This window comes from Chiloscyllium plagiosum, chromosome 13 (assembly GCF_004010195.1).
Source record: "Chiloscyllium plagiosum isolate BGI_BamShark_2017 chromosome 13, ASM401019v2, whole genome shotgun sequence".
In the NCBI taxonomy this organism is placed as follows: domain Eukaryota; kingdom Metazoa; phylum Chordata; class Chondrichthyes; order Orectolobiformes; family Hemiscylliidae; genus Chiloscyllium; species Chiloscyllium plagiosum.
In genome coordinates, this window is record NC_057722.1 from 11108542 (window position 1) to 11118437 (window position 9896).

The following is a 9896-nucleotide window of genomic DNA, read 5'->3' on the forward strand; positions in this document are numbered from 1 at the left end:
GATTTCTAGGCCCCCGTGATTAGAAGTTATACTGCCCTTTTTTTACTCACCACTCTTCCATCCTGTTCTTCCATGGACTTCACTTCTTATCCAATATCCAGACCATTCAACCAATATAAACACTTGCCAGTGTTTCATGTTCTCAATTGTCATATTTCTCCATTAATTGAAATATATGGCATTCAAATACCCAGTCAGGTAACTGGTCTTTGGATGCGATAGGTCTGTCACAATGTCATGACCTATTCACACATTCCTTGATCTGCTGCATTCTGTTCTTCAAGATCTTTATTATTAGACACATCAGCATGCAAGGTACAGGGAGAGTCAATTCCTTTGACAAGCTGCTTAGATTTAGAGATGTGGCTCTCAATGAATTGTAAAAGAGAATGAAGTTTAACAATTGGATTGTCTTGATTGATAACTACTATCATCCTATTACAGTCTATTATTTTACCAGGGCCTTTCTGTTTGCTATGATACTTTCTTTTGTCCTGAATTAAATTCTGTCTCCGAACTGTTTGGATTTTCTCTGAGACTTCAAGAGTTAATTAAATTCTGATTCCTTGCAAGCAACGTTTCCAATGTGCAGCAAAAAAAAGCTTCTTATAGTACATTCTAGAGCAAGAGGATGAAGAGACAGCACAGATGCCAGCTGGAATTTCGTCCGTGGATCAAGTGGTAGAAGTGAATTCTTTGCATGAATTAACCACACTTAATGATTACTGGCTTGGAACTTACTTGATCATGTAAGAATTTATGCAGTACTCGATTGATTCCCAAATAGTTCCTACCTTAAAGTTCATTGCTGGAAGGACTTTCAGTTGCACTACTCATGACCATAACGTTCTTATTTTTACGTCTCTAAACATAATATTGGATATTTTCCCTCTGTTTTCAGATAGAAACTTGATTGGTGCTCCAATTTGGTCCTGGGGGCAATTATCAATTTCCACGTGACCTCTGCCTTACTATGTTTTATTGTATAAAGTCTAAAGCTATTTGCTGGGTGTAGAACATGTAAAATGGATATATTTCTAGCCTTTATTGAATACCCATAGAGCCATGGCAACTACCTCATTTAAGTCACAAAGCAATGGAAATCTTGCGAAAGGAATTGGTTTATTTCTCAATATTTTTCTAAATTTCATGTTCTGAGATATTATCACTCACCTCTGGAGCAGGTAGAACTTGAGCCTGGGCCATCTGGTTTAGACATTATGCCACAAGAGCCGTCTAATTCCAGTATTTTAATTCCCTTATCTGCTGTGGTGGGATTTGAATCCATGCCAACAGGTCTAAGTGATATTACCACTTCACCACCATCTGTCCCTTGACTTATTTTTATGCTTATTTTCAATGGACTCATTACTACTCACTAATCTTCTCTATTGTTCATCAACCACACCTGCAAATTTTAAGATGATTTTAATCTTTGGCAAGAAGAGAGGAAAATTATGTAACTTTAAGACTCTCTATCATAGCACAGTCAGCGAGTCCTCAACAAATCCATTCATTACACAGCTAAATCCTTTGAGACTAACATAATTTATTCAAATTCATTATTATTGTCAGCCTCTTCCTCAGGATTTATTGTGAAATTTTGGATGACTTTGCCTTTCCAGATTATCGCATAATGATATTTTGAGCCACATCTGAAGCATCTGTAAACTGTTCTTTGCACATTCCAAAGATTCTTGGATTTTACTCTGCTGTTTCACTTCTGTCCTCTGCTGTTGAAACCTAATCTGCTAAAAGTGCTTTCAGTCCAATTCTGCTTACCTGCAATTTCACTATCTCTACGTATAGTTTCTGAACCATCAACAAATCCAGTGGTCATTGAGTATTCCTTGTGTTACAGTGGAATATCATACCTTTTCCATCAAGACTGCAGGAAATAACTGGTTCTCTTGGGATGTTTTCAAACCAGCAGACATTTGATCCAACTAGGAGTCTCTCTCTCAGAACAAAACCCATATACGACACATAATCACAATTAAGCAATGTGATTGCAAGCAGTAAACCTGGGATCTCTAAATTGAGTTTCCTTATAGAGATGAAAGAATTTGAACTTTTACTTAATAATTATTTGTCTTCTCACCCCTATCAATGTGTGACCATGCTTCATGGCTTTTTAATAGATCGTCTTGTTTGTAAATTTCATTCAAGAATTCTGGTAGAGAATCCAAATTTTCACAACAATCTAACTTTCTTTTAATAACCCATGGGAATTTGGGAATCTCTGGTTAAGCCAAAATTTATTGCCTATCCCTAGTTGTTAAGAATCAACCACATTACAACCTGGAGTCACCTGTTGGCCGGACCAGGTAAGGATGACAGATTTCCTTGCCTAAAGGACATTAGTTAATCAGATTTTTTTCCCCCAACATGGTTTCACTCAATTCCAGATTATTTTTATTGAATTCAAAGTCCAACCTTTGCCATGGCTGGATTTGAACCCGGGTCCCCAGAACATCAGCTGAGTTTTAGAGATAATACCACTAGGTCATTGCCTCCTTAATTGATGGCCATCCAGCTCATAAAATATTTTATTTCTTAATTTATTGTTGGTAAGAATTGACAATACCAAGGTTACATCTTATTTTTTTCTTTGATAAATGCCACCATATCCACAAATCATACAGTCATTGAGATGTTACAGCATGGAAACAGACTCTCCAACTCATCCATGCCGACCAGATATCATAAATTAATCTAGTCCCATTTGGCAGCACTTGGCCCATATCCTTCAAAACTCTTCCTATTCACATACCCATCCAGATGCCTTTTAAGTGCTGTAATTGTACTAGCCTCCACCACCAATTCCTCTGGCAGCTCATTCCACACACGCACCACCCTTTGCGTGAAAAAGTTGCCCCTTAGGTCCCTTTTAAAATTTTCCCCTCTCACGCTAAACTATACCCTCTAGTTCTGGACTCCCTCAACCCAGGGAAAAGACCTTGTCTATTTACCCTATCTAGGCATGGCTGGATTTGAACCCGGGTCCCCAGAACATCAGCTGAGTTTTAGAGATAATACCACTAGGTCATTGCCTCCTTAATTGATGGCCATCCAGCTCATAAAATATTTTATTTCTTAATTTATTGTTGGTAAGAATTGACAATACCAAGGTTACATCTTATTTTTTTCTTTGATAAATGCCACCATATCCACAAATCATACAGTCATTGAGATGTTACAGCATGGAAACAGACTCTCCAACTCATCCATGCCGACCAGATATCATAAATTAATCTAGTCCCATTTGGCAGCACTTGGCCCATATCCTTCAAAACTCTTCCTATTCACATACCCATCCAGATGCCTTTTAAGTGCTGTAATTGTACTAGTCTCCACCACCAATTCCTCTGGCAGCTCATTCCACACACGCACCACCCTTTGCGTGAAAAAGTTGCCCCTTAGGTCCCTTTTAAAATTTTCCCCTCTCACACTAAACTATACCCTCTAGTTCTGGACTCCCTCAACCCAGGGAAAAGACCTTGTCTATTTACCCTATCCAGGCCGCTCATCATTTTTTAAACCTCTCTAAGGTCATCCCTCGGCCTCTGATGCTCCAAGGAAAACAGCCCCAGCTTATTCAGCCTCTCCCTATAGCTCAAACTCTCCAACCGTGGCAACGTCCTTGTAAATCTTTTCTGAACCCTTTCAAGTTTCACAACATCCTTCCGATAGGAGGGAGACCAGAATTGCACCCAATATTCCAAATGTGGCTTAACCAATGTCCTGTACAGCTACAACATGACCTCCTAAAATCCTCTTCATTCTTGCCACTGTTCATATGGTTGACATGCAAAGAACTTCAAAAGGTAATCATACTCCAACAATTTGCACTTGCTTTCTGTCGGTTCCTACAATAACGAGGATAAAAGTTGCTTGTTTGAAATTTCCTTTTAGTTTCCAATCTTCAACTTTCAGCACCCATTTTCTGCTATTTCCACTGCAAACTGGTGAAAAATGATTCTGAAGTCCTTCTTTACACAGTCTTATGTTTATTTAGAATGAAATTATGAGCTTAACCCTAGAGAGAGTTTCTTTATATATGTTCAAGAAAAACAACAATAAATGCCATCCACCTGCATATATTTAAACAAAATTAACACACAATTAACATGCATCTCTGTACACTGAGGATCATGCGGCATATTAGAAGTGTTTCTAACTCTGGGCCAAAAAGTTCAAATTCCATATGGGGATGTGTCACAACATGCCTGATCAGGTTTATTTTAAAACAACAATGTATCTCAGTATATTTGAATACATGGCTCTTCCATGAAAGTTCTGAGAATTGAAATACCTCAAATGAAACAAAACAAAGCAGTGAACAAAAAACATCCAACACCAATAAAGATAACCAAGTTTTTAAACAACTCAAAGATGTTAACTATTATTATCCAAACAATACAGACTGCAACCCTCAGTGACTCAGCACTGTTCACCTGCTGGTATGAAAGTAGACAGGGAAGAAATTCAACCTCAATACAATTAGTGGCTTCCATCACAAAAATAGGAATCTACATGATGCTTTTTCGAAAGAATCACGTCATGTGTGACAGGAATCCGAGATAAATAAACTGGGCTAGATATTATTGATTGATTAATGTATTAATTAAAGAGGGACTAGGAATTAACACTGGGAAGACTGCAAAGAGGATTGGGAACTGGCATAAGGAGACAAGGAAAGACTTTGGGAATTAGTGTAGCTAAACTGGAAAGGGGATTGGAAATGTGCATCGAACAATTAAGAAAGAGATCAAGAATTAGTACAGAGAAAATGATAAAGTATTAAGAACTACAAACAGATGATTAACAACATAATTAAAATACCCTCTAGTTATCCAGCATGTCTCACAAAATGTAATACCTTCTCGGTCATCATTGTACTTCTTTGTTGCCAGACAAGTCTGAAAAATATTATTGAGATCCACACCAGGAACTCTTCATTACTATCACTGAAGTGACCAAAGGATTTAGATTAGATTAGATTAGATTAGATTACAGTGTGGAAACAGGCCCTTCGGCCCAACAAGTCCACACCGACCCGCCGAAGCGAAACCCACCCATACCCCTACATTTACCCCTTACCTAACACTACGGGCAATTTAGTATGGCCAATTCACCTGACCCTGCACATCTTTTTGGATGGTGGGAGGAAACCGGAGCACCCGGAGAAAACCCACGCAGACACGGGGAGAACGTGCAAACTCCACACAGACAGTCGCCTGAGGCGGGAATTGAACCTGGGTCTCTGGCGCTGTGAGGCAGCAGTGCTAACAACTGTGCCACCGTGCGCCCACAAATTTGATTCAGTAAATTGTGAGACTCTATTGAATATATATTTTGACTGTGAGGTCTGAAACAGATACTTTAAAAACCCAGAGCAGGGTCAAGTTAGCTTGTGTGATAATTCCCACATTACTTACAATCAAGCTACAGGACAGTGGCTAGTCACCACATCAGAGATCAAATGCCCTCTGGTGTTAGCCTTAAATATCATCTTTCACTGGTTACCATGAATCACAATTAAACTATCAATCACAAATATGCATGATCTACATAGATTGATAGAGTCATAGAGATGTACAGCACGGAAACAGACTCTTCGGTCCAACTCATCCATGTCGACCAGATATCCTAAATTAATCTAGTCTCATTTGCTAGCACTTGGCTCATGTCCCTCTAAACCCTTCCTATTCACAGACCCATCCAGATGCCTTTTAAATATTGTTTTTGTACCAGTCTTCACCACTTCCTATGGCAGCTCATTCCAGTCATGCACCACCCTTTGCATGAAAATGTCTCTTAGGTCCCTTTTAAATCTTTCCCCTTTCACCCTAAACCTATGCCTCTAGCTCTGGACTCTCCCAGCCCAGGGAAACGACCTTGTCTATTTATCCTATCCAGGCCCCTCATGACTTCATAAATCTGTCTAAGGTTACCCCTCAGCCTCTGATGCTCCAGGGAAAACAGCCCCAGCCTATTCAGCTTCTCCCTATAGCTCAAACTCTCCAACCATAGCAACTTCCTTATAAATCTATTCTGAACCCTTTCAAGTTTCACAACATCCTTCCGATAGGAAGGAGACCAGAACTGCACCCAATATTCCAAAAATAGCCTAACCAATGTCCTGTACAGCCACAACGTGACCTCCCAACTCCTATACTCAATGCTCTGACCAATAAAGGAAAACATTCTAAATGTCTTCTTCACTATCCTATCTACCTGCAACTCCACTTTCAAGGAACTATGAACCTGCACTCCAAAGTCTCTTTGTTCAGCAACACTCTCCAGGACCTTACCATTAAGTGTATATGTCCTGCCCGGATTTGCCTTTCCAAAATGCACCACCTTACATTTATCTAAATAAAACTCCATCTGCTACTCCTTGGCCCATTGGCCCATCTGATTAATATCTCAGTTTGAGGCTGACAAAGTGCTTTTGCACCACATTTGCAAGCCTCCCTCAATCTCTTCAATTCTGCATTTTGAGAAACTTGGTATGTCCTTGAATGTTTCCAAAGTAAAATTCATATATCAAACCACACCTGATCAGTCTCCCATAAATGTCAAATGAGAGACTCTAGAATATGTTGAACACTACACATACGTTGGCAAGCCCCCTCGCTCAAAATGCCACATTAATCAGAACATCCAAAACCAGATCAGCTGTGCTAACATAATCTTCTACATACTGTTGTAACAAGTGTTTGGAGACAACGACCTCTCCATGTCAACAGTGTAAGAGAAGTTGTTGTCACGAGACTCCAGTGCTGTAGTGAGACCTGAATTAGGGTACCAGCTAGACATAAAATGCCAGAAATAATTCGTCAGCAATGGCTCCATTGCAAGCTCTGTAGTGAATGTGAGAACCATCGAACGAACACCAGTGAACTTCACAAGGAAGCTTCACAAACATTCATGCAGAAAATCTATTTGCACTGTACAATATGTCTGAATGGTTGATAACCATCTTCCCTGTCAAGCTCTGTTTCCTCGACTCTCAAATGACCAATGTTCCAGGGCTTAGCAATAAGAACATTTCAAACATACTCTTAAACTTTTCTTGAAATCAACAGCACTGACATTAATAACTGGGAGGAGCTTTCCGTTAATTGCTCAGAATAGCAAAAATCTGTCCATCAGCTGCATTGTTCCTTGCGTCTCAATCTGTAACTGGTGAGGTGGAGCAACAACAAGAAAGTAAAGAAAGTAAATCTTACACGCTCGATCCTACTACCTTGTGAAATGACCCCTGCCCCATATTACAAAGAGTTTGCCAGTTCAGTCTTATAAGAACCAATGGTAGAAACTTATGACCATGAGTAGACGTCATCTTTGAATTGAGGGATAGCTACTGCTATCTCATGACAACAACTTCTCTTACACTGTATATATTATATATGCACTTTATGGCCCACCCAAAGTGAGGTGATCTCCTGAGAGAGTTGCAAAAACAAAACAGAAATATAAACAGGTAAAATTGTGGGTATAAAAAAAATCCAGGAAATTTCTCTCCAACCATATAGCAAGAAAGGAGGAGAGTCATGTGAAGCGCAAAGACCAGTGGGAAAGAATGGCCCATTTCTGTGCTATAGACTCAATGTTATGTAATGATAACAAACACACATAAAAAAAGCTTTCTTTAATCTAGACACCACTTGTGGCCTAAAAAGAATAACTGTGAAGCAATGAGTCAACATCACATGTTGCAATATAGAATTGCACTTATTTCATTCATAAGGAATCTGGTTTTGCCTTTGGCATATACATGAATGTCTAGATGCAATACTTAAAACTTGCCTATATGCGATGACATTGCGACAGCATCAAAGAGCTTGACCATCCATTCACACCCCCCATGCATTTACTCCCATCAAAGTTCATGTGCCAAAGTTACAATTCCCACAGGATGTATTAGATCAACTCACCAAGGCTTTGTAAACAGCTTCCTCCAATTTCACATCATCGACCATCTTGTTATTGGAGACTTCCAAATCTCAGTGGCCTTTGGAAAATTTTCTTCAGCATTTTTTGGTGCATGCTGCAGTCTGTGTTACCTAATTCATCAAAGTGTTCTTTTAGAGAAAATTCTCCCAAATTACATTGCTCCATCCCAGTATTGAGCATCTATTAAAGGTGGTACAGTAAACAGTTAAGAAAGCTTTTTTTAAGGATCATGATCATATGGGTCAATAGGCTGAAAAATGGCAGATGGAGTTCAGTCTGGAAAAATTCGAGGTATTGCATTTTTGTGCAACAAACAAGAGTAGAACTTCTTTGATTACTGGTAGGGCCTTGGGTCGGTTGCATCACCCATAGACAGAGTGGTTAAAAAGACATTTGGCACGCTTGCCTTCATTGCTCACTCGTTTGAGTATAGGAATTGGGAAGTCATGTTGAGGTTGTACATGATACTGGTGAGGTCTCTTCTGGAGTACTGTGTCCATTTCTGGTCATCCAGTTACAAAAAGGATATTATTAAGCTGGAGAGGGTTCAGAAGAAATCTTATTGCAGGCCCTTCTTCAGGAATGAGCAGAGAGTCTGAAGAAGGGCCTGTGCCCGAAACGTCGAATCTCCTGTTCCCTGGATGCTGCCTGACCTGCTGTGCTGTTCCAGCAATAAAGTTTCAACTTTGATCTCCAGCATCTGCAGACCTCACATTCTCCTTCAGAAGAAATCTACCAGGATGTTGCTGGGTATGGAAGGTTTGAATTATAAAAAACTATAAATAAAGGCTGGCTAGACTGGGACTTTTTTCACTGGAGGTTGAGAGATGACCTTATAGAAGTGCATAAAATCATGTGGGGTATAAATAGGATTAATGTAGATGCCTTTTCCCTAGGATGGAAGATTTCAGGACAAGGGGACACATTTTAAAAGTGAGAAGAGAGATTTAAAAAAGGCATGAGGGGCAAATGTTTTACACCGAGGGTGGTTCACACGTGGAGTAAACTTCCTGAGGAAATGGTGGATATGGTCACAATTACAATATTTAAAAGACATTCAGACAAGTACATGAATAGGAAAGGTTTGGAGGGATATGGGCCAGGAGCATGCAGGTGGGACTGGTTTAATTCGGGATTATATTCCACATAAACTGTTTGGAACAAAGGGTCTGTTTCTGTGCTGTATGACTTTAATGAAAAACGAGGTTTGGTAAAACACAGTAATAAACAAGCACAAATAATCATTGACTTCTCTTTCTTCATTTTTTTTTGTAACCTGTACACCACCATTGTACCAAAGAAGGCCCAGCAATAAGGCTTACATATTTCCCAAATCACGTGAAAATCATGTGAAAATATACATTTTTTAATAGTGAGACAGTGAAAATACACCTTTGTCTATGTACTTTATTAATCTTTTTTTTTCGACCACCAGGAAAACACCCATATGGCCTATTGAACTTGTTAAGGACAATGCTGTTATTAAAATTCAGGATCTTGGGGCCACTGTGAAATTCGGTCTGAGCAGGGGTACGTGCAAACTGGATTCCATCACACACCTGAGCACCCTCCAACTTGTGCACCATGTCGGGTCTGAGCACCGCCATTTTCAGGCATCAGATAGCATCAGCCAAGAGCTGGACATTTACTGCTGCCCTGCTGCCACTTCCTGTGGCAAACCAGCCTCTGCCACCCTACACATCCCTGACTCTTGTCAAACTTGCGGCTGTGGACTTGCCCTCTGTCAGCCACTCGAACCCGCCAAGGTGGCAGTGCAGATTCCTGAGTGACAGCGCTTTGACCGTTGCTGTAACTCCTGACAGTGGGAAGGCCGGTGTGAGGTGACCAATTTCCGGACATTGCGCTGGTCCTGGTAAAAGACCGGCAGTATCTTGAGGATGGTTACGATCAATAACCAACAGCCGCCTGTC